Genomic DNA, 14,284 nt, shown 5'->3' with positions numbered 1-14,284 from the left:
TTCACTTAATGACGCGTCATCTGACATCGATAAAAGAAATGCTTCACCCACCTTCTGTCGGGGAGACTGACTAAAAATGTACGAGAACAGAAAGTGACTCCTGGATTGCTTCTGAGAGCAGATTTCAAAACAGAAAATCCTCAGAGAAAAGTGTCCTTTCTGTATGAGCCTGTGTTTCTTCTTTTTTTTTTTTTAAAGATTTATTTATTTATTATATGTAAGTACACTGTAGCTGTCTTCAGACACACCAGAAGAGGGCATCAGATTTCGTTACAGATGGTTGTGAGCCACCATGTGGTTGCTGGGATTTGAACTCTGGACCTTCGGAAGAGCAGTTGGGTGCTCTTACCCACTGAGCCATCTCACCAGCCCCCGAGCCTGTGTTTCTTATAAGTAAAATCCATACACATGACCTGAGAATGCTTTCAAACACCAAAAGGATTTTCAGCACCCAACAAAGTGACTCTGAGATGCCTACAACTAAACCAGACCCAGGAAACTGAAGGGTGAGTTTAAGGTTGATATCTAGGTCCCATGTGACAAATCTATATGCATCTCAGATTAACTGAAAAAAAAAATCAGCAACAGTGGTGGCTACATCAGTCCAACACACTGCTGTGTTGTCTAATTCACTGAGCCCTGGCGACTGGTCCTATCTACAGTGCTCATCTGGACAGTGATTGAACTTATAATTGCAAGCTATTAGATCTAAAGGGTTTAGAGATCATGGGTTTTGATGCACATTTGAGAGTTGTAACCCCCAACCCCAAGAATGCAAAAGAGCATATGGACATGGTCAGTCTAGAAGAGGGTCTGGAGTGCCAAAGTTTAACAAGCTCCCTCTGAGGATCTAGCCACCTCACTAATATTAAAGAGACCCAGTCTTATACTATAAGAGAATGAAAGTGGTAGTTTAAGAAATGAAAAGGGCTATGATCTCCTAGCTCCAGGTTCCATTTCTTCATTCCTTCTCCTATCAGGGCTGTCATCATTAACAAGAATTCATTTTCATCAACAATGTTGTCACAACCATATATCACCATCATATCACCACTGTCACCATCCTCATCATCACCCTCACCAATGTGGTCATCATCAACATCACTATGGTTACTGTCATTATTCACCTCCATCAATGTTATCTTTGTCATTGAAGTCATCGTCATTATCATCAATATCGTCACCACCAGCTGCATCACCATTGACCATAGATTTGTCACCGTCACCACCATCATTACCTTCCTCTTTATCATTCATTCACCATCATTGCTGTCACTGACATCATGATCAATATCACAACCATAACTGTGACCATCATCATCATCATCATCACCACCATCATTAGAGTCACCATAATCACCAAAGTCTCCATCCCTTCCCTCATCATCATAACCATAACTGTGGTCGCCATCATCATCATCATGGTTGTCATCATCATCATCATGGTTGTTGTCACAACCACCATCGCCAGTGTCATCACCCCTGGCATCTCTTTCCTTGGCATCACACCATCATCCTGGTCACCGTCACAGCTGCTATGTCATTTTCATCTGTATGCTGACTTCTACTACAGTCTTTTTTTTTTTCTCTTTTTCTTTTTTTTTTTTTTTTTTTTTTTTTTTGGTTTTTTGGTTTTTCAAGACAGGGTTTCTCTGTGTAGCCCTGGCTGTCCTGGAACTCACTTTGTAGACTAGGCTGGCCTTGAACTCAGAAATCCACCTACCTCTGCCTCCCAAGTGCTGGGACTAAAGGCATGCGCCACCACACCGGGCCTTCTACTACAGTCTTTATGACATGATCGCCAACTATTGGATAAAAGGTATTACTGTCAGTTTAGAGAAAAAGAAGTTGAGTTTCTAAAACGTTAAATAGCTCACTTAGGAGAACACAGGTATGTAGAGACCGTAGCTCAGATTACAGATCAGAGGCAAACAACATCTGTGTGAATCTGGAACCCATCTAACTAGCTATGTGGTTATAAGCAGCTCCTAAGCTACCCAGGCCCCCTTTCCTGTTACATTTAGATACTGAATAAATCCATCACATAATTTTGTTGGAGAAACACCACCTTCCCACCCAGTCCTGTCCAGATCTATCCTGAATTTCTCCTCAAATAGTTCCAATGAAATAATGCATATGAAATCTCCAAAACAGGTTAAGTTTTTTAATAAAACGTTTGTAATAATTTGTAGCATTTTTATAGTCTTTCAATATTTTGGCTAATATTCTTTTCTGTTTTTTGTTTTTTATTTTGTTTTGTTTTGTTTTGTTTTTGAGACAGGTTTCTCTGTGTAGTCTTGGCTGTCCTGAAACTCACTTTGTAGACCAGGCTGGCCTCAAACTCAGAAATCTGCCTGCCTCTGCCTCCCAAGTGCTGGGATTAAAGGCATGCGTCACCACCATCAGCCTAGGCTAATATTCTTAATAACAAAACATAGATTACTGTCAGGGTAGGGTTATTTACCTAAATCAATTTTGCATTGCAATTTGCAAAGTCTTCAATGGTAATGTGCTCATTTGCGTTGATTTGCATATCCACAGAGAAATATCATCCATGCTAATGATGTGCATGCTAAAAACCATAGAAGTCACAACAAGAGCTCATGCCCACTCTCTGCGCCTTAGAGTTCTTGGCATAAAGTATGGTGACAGCTTAGCATACATAGATCACAGGAGTTTTTACAGTAAGAAGGCTTCGTGGAGAACATCTGACCTGACAGGTCTCAGCTCTGAATGCTCATTAGTCACCTTTGGTATCTTATGAAAATTAGGAAAGGAAAGGTCATAGCTGTGCTCACCCTAGAGATTGTGACTTCATTGTGCTCTTTGGAACCTAGGCTTCTGTGTTTCCTAAAAGCTGGCACATATTTCTAGTGGGCAGCCAAAGCTTCTTTTACAGGTGAGAAATAAGAGAAGTGACTTCCTATTGAAGGGTGGAGGTAGAGCTTCTGACTTCTGGCCCATTCACTGTATTTGGACCTAGAGATCACAACCATGTGCCCAGGTACACACCAGGGGTGCAGTTTATAAAATGAGCATAGCATTCCACACGGAACAGACTTAAAAGCTGCATGGTTTGGGGTCTAGTTATATTGACTGTGCTTTGGGTTCTTTGTTTGTTTGTTTGTTTGTTTGTTAAGGATAGAGAAACAAATGTGAGTTGACACACCCTCGTCTGTAGTAGAGTATCCTGCTTTTAACATCATTTGAGCAAATCCCCATCCCCTCAAACAAACAAGAACAGCAGCAAAGCCTCCCAGATCACCGAGGAGGCCAAGAACAGCTCTTCATACCATGAAGCATGAAAAATTGTAATCCGAATTCCCCTACTGTCATCATACTGGGGTCTGGGAAAATAACAAAGCAGACATAAAAGAATTCCATTTGCATAAAGGTTATACTAAAATATGATGATAGCTTTCTATGTCAACAAGCAGGGGAAATATCATAAACTTCATTCTTTCTGGCCAAAGAACTTAGACTAGAAGGGACCCCTAGAAATAGCAGCTACGCATTCTAAAAGTGGAGCATGGGATACAATGATTCTTATATGTTTTTATTTTTCTCATTTCTACATTTTTAGAATCTTAGGGAAGCTGGGGAGAACTTACCACATATGCTGCCCTTCTCACCTTTGAAAAGTCAGAGGAGCCAGTGTGAGAAACCAACATGCAGAACTCAATACTTGGCATCGTCACCAATGGAACTTCTCCAGCAACAAACAAAGCAAACTTACATAAAGGAGGGAACGGCAATGGTAACTCAAGGTAGACAAGCTCAACACAACCCGTCGTTACTAACTGAAGCATATCATGGTGTAAAACTGCTGAAACACCAGGGCAAGGCCTGTCTCCATAGATCCTGTGCCACATACAATCTTAAAATTGGATGAGGCGGCTTGCTGGGTGGGCAGGAGACACTGGGTCACTCACAGATGTGGGGCCTAGCCCTACAAATATCCTGGAGACACTGAGTGTCCATGGAAAGGGTCTCTGTTGGCAAAGATGGACTTAAACCCTGGTCCTCATCAGACTTAGTGAGTCTGTTTGGACTTTGGCCTGGAGACAACGCTGCTAGGAGGCTTCCATTCATTCCCTGCTGCTCCAATTCTTTCACCATTTAACACTGCTCAGAAAATTGGGGACCTGGCCTTTGACAATCCGACTCCTGCATGATTTGATTGGGCCCAGGGTAACAGCCAGAGAAATCTGGTCAGGCAGCTTGGGGAGGAGCCAGGAACCACCGCCAAAGGTTCGATGTCCTCCATGCTCAAGGCAATGGCATCTCCCTCCTTCTTTGGACGATCAGTTTTAGGCTAACAAAAAATGGTTTTGTTCCTTTTATAAGGAGAGAAAAAACAAAAAAGTAAAACACCCTGGCCCCTCATGACAACTGCCAACAGTGTGAGTCTGAGGAAGAACTTGCCCAGAATGTCAAGGTCCACACAACTGATTTCAAGCCCAATGAATAAGGAGGTGAGGAAGTGGTCCACCCCACCCCTGAACACAAAGCGTTTCTCTTACTCCTGAATATTAAAGCAACAAAGAAAGAACACTTCCCAAATTAGTGAGCTAGCTAATCTCTCTGCCTTAAAGGTATCAGGACTGATTCATTCCACCTGTTCAAACTCATCTTTTCAAGAGAAAAGGATAACACATGACACTCACAAGACGCTTCAGTTTGCTGCATTCCCATCTCCAGCCCAGCAGCTGTTCTTGGAGATAGTACATGTGTGTATGTGTATGCATGCATGTGGAGAGGTGTGTGTGAATGTGCCTGTGTGAGTGTGTTTGTGCATATGTGTGTGTACATATGTGTATGTGCATCAGTGCACACAAGTGTGCATGCATTTGTGTCTGCGTGCATGTGTGTGCACGTGTGTGTATGTGTGTGTAAGTGTATGTGTGCATGTGTGTGTGTGTGTGTATTTGTGTGTGTGTGTGTATGTCTTGTCACTCCTCATGTAAGCACTAAAGGAGTCTGTGTGGTCAATCCTGATTGCTAACTTGAATATAATCACCATTGAAAACAAATCTCTGGCCACAACTTTTGAAAAAGTTTCTAAATTAGGTTAACTGGTCTGGAAAGATCTAACCTAAATGTGGACAGTACCATTCTTAGGATCCTGGACTGAATAAGAAGCAAAAAGAAAAGCTAAGCAAAATAATTCATCATGGTCTGCCTTTTGACTGACTGAATTCCTGCAGCCAAGCCTTCTCCACCATGGGGAACTCTGCATCTTCACCCTGAGCCAAAACTCACTCTTCCTTCCCTGAGTTGCTTTGTCAGATATTCTGTTGTAGCAACAGGAAAGTAACTAATCCAGAACATGTAAATAATCACTCCTCTCTGCCACATCATAACTAACGCAGAAGGAAAGAGTAAAGGTGGCTGTGATCTTCACAAACGTGCATGTACACACGCGTGCATGCACACATACACACACATGTACATTTTCCCACATTAATCCTATGGCCTTTGCAAAGCAAGGAGGGAGTTTTGTCAAAGGAAGAACCAGAAAATCCCTTATCATTTGTGTCTGGGTAGGATTCTGCCAGCGTGTCACTAACAATGAACATCTAAGAGGTAGAGTTTGCTTTCTGGCAAGTAAGAACCATGCCTGCCCTGCCCAGCTCACGACGCAGCAGAATCTAAACAATAATACATATGGAACCCCAGTGAACACGTGAGGTTAACGCCCATTGACCCTTCAGTATATAACTGTGTGTTGGCACAGCTCTAGAGTAGACCAGGAACACTGGGACCCAGGAGAGTCTAAAACAAGTTCCAGCTTAACTCTGCTCTCATCCTCTCAGCCAGAAACTCAGAGTGAGTGGTACACAGAAGTCAGTGCCACATAGACCCCTCTCCTCCAGTTGACTCACAGTGCACAAATGCCAATTCCCTTGGAACTATACTTCCAAAGGTGCCATAAACAGATGTCCCTTAGATAGTAACTGCACATCTGAGATGCCCACGGCTCAGTCACAGCATGTACTGGGTCCAGAGGCTGTCTGTCTACAGTCCTCTTCCTCAGCTGCTGTGAGGTCATACTATGGTTGGGAGTCACCTATGTGGGAAGATTCATACAATTAAATCATGGGGTGACCGTAGCAACCCTGCAGAGAGCCAGCTGTCACACGCTGGCTGTCACTTATATGCCTAGGAGAGAATGCTACACAGAATCCTCTGTCCCGACACGTACTGCAATAGTCTGCTTTAGTAGCAGAGGCTTTGTGTGCTTTCTGAGCTACGGCATCAATACTCATTAATCATTGAGTCTTTTGGTCATGGATGAAAATATTAACAGCTTGGTGATCACAGGGACCCAATGCCCTTAGCAAAATGAATCAAAATTACATAAGGACTTAGCAGATTTTTCTAGTATTGCAGCAAGCATAACTCATAATCCTACGAAGAAGTGGCAAACAATACCACCAACAAAAACAAAATGTCCTTCTGGCAACAAGCCACTGCTCTCATTAAACAACACATCCTACAAAGACACTGTGTCAAGGTGTGTCTACATCAGAGCCTTGGGTGGGCTTTAGAGGAAACAAGTACCCACAGGGGTACTAGCACATCTTTTCATGCCCCTAGGCCCTCATCCCTGGAGGAAGACTGCAAATCAGAGAGACTAAGTGTGCACTCCCTGCCCCTCCTTCCTCCATAATCTAGCACCATCTCCATGGCAACCGGGCTCCAGGAGAAATGGAGGTTTCCCTACTCCCTAGCAACAGGGGCTTTATAAACTGCAAAACACATTCTGGGACACTGGTCCTGAGAAGTCAGGAGGTCTAGATGGCCCTGAAGTGTACTCATTAAAAATTTACACTCAGCTTCAAAAGAACACTCACCAATATAATAGTCACCAATGGAATGCACACCTTAAGTATTAATTTTTGAAAAACAAGTTGGCTACAAATATCTTTTTTCTTTTTTTTTTTAAAGAAAGGTTTTGTGCATCCAAAAGACAAAAACTTGCAAAGCTAGAACTACTCTACTATGACCCTCAAGTACATTTTCTGATGGCCAATCTGTTTATTTTTGCTAGCTAGGCCCAGTACCACTTATAACAGGATGTCCTTCTTGATAGCATCCAGATAGGTGTCAAACTTAGCCAAGGTAGACAAATGAGGCCAGACTTGGCAGAAAGTGGCCAGGTAGATTGAGGCAGACAGCCATGGGACATGGTGACTCTTAGCCCTGTTCTCTTTCCTTGCACAATCCCACAGGTCATTGATCATATCAAAACTTAATCGTAGAGAGAGATGATACACAGATCTATAGGCACTCCTAAATGTGCTATTTTGTGGGAAAACTGATTCAGCTCTCATGCTGCATAGCAGAAATAGATAAATGTCTCACGGATAGGTGTTTCACATCTGAAGATGCTGAGACATATCCACATGGTGAGCTGGGCCCAGGAGCTGCCTGTCTACACTCCTCCTAACTAGCTACTATGACCATGGCTGGAAGTCAGATACATGGGGAGATTCACAACCCAGAACCCTAGAAGGACTATAGAGAGCCTGCTGGCATATAACTGACTGGCTCCTTGAGAAACGATAGCTGTGAGTAGCAGCCCGAGGGAGCCCGCCTCCAGGGAAGCTTGAGGTGTGGAAAGCATGCAAATGAGTTTTCTCCGTGACACAGTTCCTATCTCTTCCTGTTTAAAACTGGTGGGCTTGGGAGTTAATTTGACATATGGGTGACTTCATCCAGAAATTAGAGCTAAAATGGAAAGTGTATGACAGGAAATGCACCTGGAGCAGGGGGGCAGGCAGCCCAGCACTGAGAGCCACACCCTCTTGAAGGTCCCTGGTCCTGCCAACATAGAGCAGGCAGGTGGCAGTCCCCTAAGGCAGGTGGGGAGGCCAGGACATCTGGGCTTTGTCAAGCTTTGAGGGGAGTCTGTGAGACTCAGAGAAGCACCGATGACAGGGTGGCATGCACTAGGATCTCAGCCATCTTATGCCCCTTGATAGCAGCTGCCCTTGCAAAGCTCTCAGGACAGTGGCGAAAGGGGAGGGGTTGGTAAGGTCACATGACAGCTTCTCAAACTCAAGGCCCAGAAGCAAAGAAGTAGAAGCACTTCCTTTCCACATCCATTGTGGCAAGCAGGGATATCCTGGGCCACAGAGGTTCAGGACAGTCTCGAACTGTGATACATGAGTGGCCATGTAAAGTCCTCTGCAAAGGTCTGTGAGGGCACCAGGTCCCTTCTGATCTAAGCACAGTGCTCAGCTTAACCTCATACTAGAATGGCCATTTCCTTCATCAGAGCTGTCTCGGGGTGAGACCACAGCCTGAGTATGAGAGACAGACAGCACAAGTAAGCCCCCGTGTGTCTTATTTCTTACTTATGCAACCTGAAGAAACTGAGGGAGCGCACCAGAACAGGGTCTCACTAAGGAAAGCAACTATAAGGAAGAGACCTTGGATAGTGTACACCCTGCCTGTACTTCCAGTCAATAGTCTCCATGGCAACTGTACTAGGCAGGCACTTTTCCCAGGCCTCGGTCCCTCTGTGATAATTCTCTTCTGCTCCTGGGAACACAGATCCAGTCACCCGCATGCTGACTGTCCTCCATTCTTGCGTCACTCTATACTAGATGTGGGCTTATCTCTCTGGGCTATCCTGTACTTCCTAGGAAATCTTAAGACTTCTTCTTTTTTTTGTTTTTCCTAGTGATAGTTTATTATCTGTTAGTAGCACACAGACCAAATATTAATCATTTAAAACAATGTCTCTACAGAAGTGGGGAATGAAACAGGCCTCTCTGTGAGGGACTGGCTGCATGCATTCAATGACCACACTTTAGGTGTTTAATCTTCTCACGGCATTCAATTTGCTTCTGCAGACGCTCTATCTCCTTCGAATGGTGGTCAACCTCATTTTCATGGTGTTTTTTTCAGGGCAGCCAGCTGTTCTCTAGCCTTCTCTCGGAAGTACCGATCCTCTTCAGCCTTTTCTCGTTTTCCGAAGGCTCTACCAGCTTCTCGGATTTAGCCAGCGCCCGTATCCATGCTCTCCATCAAGTCCGAGACGAAGCCTCGGGTTTGCAGGGCCCTCATACCCCAGACGCCGAGCCGAGCCCGAACCGCCAATGCCGAGCCTGTGAGCAGCGCCGAAGACTTATTCTTAATTTGCTTTTTCTTACTTCCTGGTTTCTTTCCTGTTGCTATGATGAAATAGCCTGCCAATAAGTGACTCACAAGTTCAAGTTTCAGTCGCTCATGGCAGGGAAGCCAAGGAGGAAGGAGCTTCTAGCTACTGACGTCACAGCCGCAGTCAAGCGTGGAGAGAAGAGTGGGTGCAGGCTTATCTGGGCTCACCTCATCCTAGCTGGTTTTGCACCGCTGTGATAAAACACTGACCAAACAGCTCAGGGAGAAAAAGATTTATCTGACTTGAAGGTTCTGACTTCAGAGGGAGCCAAGAGAGGAGCTTGAGGCAGAAACCATGAAGGAATATTGCTTACTGGATGGCACTCCCTGGCTTTGACCTTTGTCAAAGACACCCCAACTCACTAATGACCTTCTGGGCTCCAAAGGGCTTGGGCAGTCTCTTTTCTCTGGCTCTGCCATCCACCACACACACTCGTACACACACACACACACACACGCATATACATACACATTCATGCATGCATACACACACATGTGTGTACATGCTCACACACACGGACACACATACACAGGCACAAATACATGCACACACATGTGCACGTTGTGCACATAAATACACACATACACATCCATACACGCTCACACACACATGCAACAACACACATGCACACAAATAGACACACGGACACACATACACATGTGTGCACATGCACGCAAGCACACACACACACAACTTGTTTTGTAGGTTCAAGGTGGCTCTACTACACACCTGCTGCTATCCTTGGTGGTCAGCCCACAATTCTGGTATCTCCAACATTCTGGAGTCTCCACTGCCACCAAGGTTACACCATCTCCTGTGGCCTCCCCTGGCTTCTTTAAGGACTTTGACTCGACCACATTTTGCCAAACTTCAGCTTTTCTCCATGACCCCTTCAATGCTGGGGTTTCTACTACTACTGAGGCTGTACCCTCACTGATCTGATGTTCTCTCCCAGCCCCTCTTCAGCAAAACCCCAACTCTGCCACACGGTGCTAAACCTCAACCTGGTCCTCATGACACCTTCATGCCTTCAAAACCAATACACATGGGAGACTCTTACACATACTTGCCAAGTTCTGCTACCAGCTTGATGGGCAGCCTTATCATCTCCCATAGCAGATCACAGGTCCTATGTGCTGACCCTGGAGAAACACTTCCCAGAAGATTTTACCTAACGGATGCTGGTCTTTTACTAACCACAGCTGATTCTTCAGCCCCAGCTAACCAGTATCTATTGCCTCTGTGAAGCGCGAGTTTCACTTCCTCAGATTCTTAATACAAAATGTCATGTGGACACCTTGAAAGAGCCTTTGAGAGGCTCTCAGACTCTCTCTGAAGACTCTCTCTGAACCTTCCCAAGGCAGCTTGTCTGTCATCCCACACTCTGAGGATGGCTAGGGGATGGCTGGGGTTGCGCATGCATGTACTGGCTTGCTTTTTCCTCAGCATTTTACCTTACAAGCTTCTATAAGTACCCCATTAAGCTCTCAGCACTCAATGGTTTTTCCAGACCAAAGACCAAAATGCTTCTACAATCCTCCCATGAAGCAACACAGCTATGCTTTTCTTTGCAGTATCCCATCTCTGATACCAACTCTGCCTGAGTTTGCTTTTTGTTGCTGTGTTTAAAAGTCCACCCAAAGACAGCTGGGCAAGGAAAGAGTTTCTATGTCTCACAGGATGCAGCCCATCACTAGGGAAAGCCAAGGCAGGAATGTAGATCAGAAACCATGAAGGAATACTACTTACTGGCTTGCTCCCCCTAGCTTACTCAGCCACCTATTTTATACAGCACAGGCTACCTGCCAAGGAAGGGTGACACCACCCAGAATAGACTTGGCCTTCCTACATCAATTAGCAGTCAAGATAGTCTCCCACAGACATGCCCACAGGCCATCTAATTCCACAACTGAGATTTTCTCTTCCCAAATATGTCTACAGCCATGTCCAGTTGACGAAAATCAATTGCATACCTCTCCTAACAATTTCTCTGACTTCTTCCGGGTATGAGATCCAAATAGCTGTATAGTGTGAATTGTATTGCAAATAGCAACTGCAATGTGAAAATCCAAGTTGAATGCATATACCATGTGGTGGTGTTTCTGGGAACCGAGCCTACAAAACTGCATTACAGTCTGAAACGGTGTTGGTAAGACAGTCAACGGAAGAGTTTTGGGGATCGGACACCAACCAAGGGCTCATTGCACAGACGCCTGGGCCTGGTGTTCAGACTTCTGTCCCTAATACCCAGCTTAGGAAAGATCTTGAATTCCTAAGACTTAGGCTGCATGTAGAACCTGGATGAGCCTCCATTTTAGAACAATGAAATTCACCATCTCTCTGGTGTTTGTCATTTTTGTCGCAAAGTCACCAGTGAGGTCACTGTGACACAACAGTGCCAACACAGGAAGTACTGTCCTCCACTGCTCACAACCCACCAACTGCCAGCCCAGAATGTATAAGGAAATGCAGTTTCACAAAGACTCGTGGCACTGGAGTTGCAGGGAGGTGGGGTGAGTACGTGCTCCGTGAACGCTGTGTGCTCTCAGTGGTCTGGACAGCCTGGCAGGCAGCAGCAGAGAGTGCGACCCAGCAGAGAGTGCAACCCAGCAGAGAGTGCAACCCTGCTTCTGCAGGGCAATCTGCTTCACTCTATGGTGATGCTGCCAGCCACCCTGGAGAATGATAAAACATGCCGCTGTGCAGCATGGCTTCCTCAGCACGGAGCTATAAATACTGACAAGGAAGAGCAGAGGGGGTGTGAACGTGGTCGCATTCCCTCTACTTCCCCACCCACCCACCCACCCAGCAAACTCCTGACAAGACATCCTTGAAAGAGGAGAAACACAGTCTTCAGAGCCAAGTGGCCCAGGCCATCCTCGCCACCAGAGTATGTGGGATGAGGCATGGACGTTTTAGAAGGAGCTGAATCTACCACAATTCATATCTAGGCATTAATGCCAAGGCACAGAATTAAAGAGCTTTTCCAGTTAATATGCCAAATTAGACTTAGCCTCACATGGTTTAACTCAGTAATTAATTTCCATCCTTTTTGGGTTTGATTAATTGGAATTCGGGAGTGAAACAGTCTAGTGATCACACCAGAGCTACTATACTCTTTATGTCTCACACCTGGGCTCTTCGGGTTTCTATTGGGGAGCACACCCCAGGGACCAATGAGTGCACCCAGATCTGTAACAGCACATACCAGGAAGTGGTGCCTGACATCACGTACAATCATGTGCACAAAAGACGTCTGCCAGGGCACACAGCAGACAGTTTCTCTTTGCATGAGGGCATAGACATATTTGCATAGTTTGTTTTTTAAGTTGTCCATGATAAACCCGAGGGAGAAAATGTTGATGACGGACACTTTCTTTTTTTTTTTTTTTTTTTTTTTTTATCGCTAGAGGTTTAATCCTGGGTCTTAACTGCAGTCTTTTTTTTTTTTCCTTTCCATTTTTTATTAGGTATTTAGCTCATTTACATTTCCAATGCTATACCAAAAGTCCCCCATACCCACCCACCCCCACTCCCCTACCCGCCCACTCCCCCTTTTTGGCCCTGGCGTTCCCCTGTTCTGGGGCATATAAAGTTTGTGTGTCCAATGGGCCTCTCTTTCCAGTGATGGCCGACTAGGCCATCTTTTGATACATATGCAGCTAGAGTCAAGAGCTCCGGGGTACTATAGGTGGACACTTTCTTTTTATAAAGTTGGTCCTTGCTGCCTCTCCTGTTAGTAAGAGAATACCAAGAAGCACCTTACGCAGGATGCCAGATTCACCACAGAGGTGACAGACTAGCAGAAATCTCTGAAATCCCACAACCTATCTCCTCTACATTCACTCTGCCTGTGTGCCTGGGAACAGACATGATGCTCTACCCCTGCAGAAGAGCCTTCCTAAAGGCAGAAAATAAGCAGTCCTAGGCAGGCTGCTCTGCTCACCTCAGCCAATACTAACTGCTCAGACAGAGACAGGCCTGTCAGAGACAGAAGTGCCTGACTACATCCTGACTCTCCAGGCTGGTCAGGGAAAGAGGTGGTTGGCTTATAGGAGACAGGTGGGCAGAAGGGCTCCAAGAAGACAGTCGTAGCACCTGGACAAGAAGCTAAGTCTGGAGGGGGGTAGGGTCACCTGTTTCTGTCAGATACCAGCCCTCCACAAAGCATCAACTGGGGCATTTACAGACCTGCCCCTGACTTTGCTGAGAATAGACAAGACATCCTGCTGTGGGGTCCATAAGTGGCTCAGGCCCCAGTGTCTCCTCAAGGCTGGCTCTCTGCAGACAAGGGGATTCTGATGTGGGTAGAAGGTCTGCCCACCCCCAGAAGCTTTCCTGCTATTCCCTGGTGGCTTCCAGGTGACCATGGTTTCAGACTGTCCTCAAGCCTTCTCATCTGAGAACACACAGCAGGGAAGGAAGCAGAAAGAACAGGGCTTTGCATGATACCTACAGGGCAAGATGGAGACCAAAGTTGCTACTAAAATGAGTGTGTCAAAATGTGATCTACTCTCCAGGCGTGGTGGCGCACGCCTTTGATCCCAGTACTAGGGAGGCAGAAGCAGGCGGATTTCTGAGTTCGAGGTCAGCCTGGTCTACAAAGTGAGTTCCAGGACAGCCAGGGCTATACAGAGAAACCCTGTCTCAAAAAACAAAAATAAAAAACCAAAAACAAAAAAATGTGATCTACTCAAAGCTCTAACGGCAGGAGAAAGAGCATTGGCCAAGGCCAGGCCTGAATTATATTGTGCTGGCTCCTCCCCAAATCCCGCCCCCGCCCCCCAAGAGTAACCTGAGGACAAGGAGTCCTGTCTTTAAGATTTGCCTTTGTGGGGGTGAGGATGTGATTAACAGCACTCCGACTATGACTTCTGACACTGGGTGAGCTAGACCACACAGTGCCTGAGGAGTCCCTAACATGGTGCACTCCAGCATGAACAACTGTTTCCCTGGCCACCATGATCATAACTGTACTTACTGGCTACACTTTTGTAAGAATCTCAGTGGAAACATACCTCCGGACATAGGAGGATTTCCAGAGAGTTTAACTGAGGAGGGAGGACTCATCCTGAATGTGGGTGGGACTCTCCCCATGTGCTGTGGTTCCAG

The 14,284-nt window shown here is 45.6% G+C and overlaps 1 protein-coding gene and 1 pseudogene across 2 annotated transcripts in view; both read right to left on the bottom strand.

Annotated features, from left to right (window-relative positions):
- Ptprn2 (protein tyrosine phosphatase, receptor type, N polypeptide 2) overlaps positions 1-14,284 on the bottom strand; it is a 792,473-nt gene that overhangs the window by 671,797 nt on the left and 106,392 nt on the right. The window lies entirely within an intron of this gene.
- Positions 8,685-9,122, bottom strand: Gm17807 (predicted gene, 17807; annotated as a pseudogene).

Source organism: Mus musculus, chromosome 12 (assembly GCF_000001635.26).
Source record: "Mus musculus strain C57BL/6J chromosome 12, GRCm38.p6 C57BL/6J".
Lineage (NCBI taxonomy): Eukaryota > Metazoa > Chordata > Mammalia > Rodentia > Muridae > Mus > Mus musculus.
The sequence above is the reverse complement of the archived record's forward strand: the minus strand, read 5'-3'. Positions and strand labels throughout refer to the sequence as shown.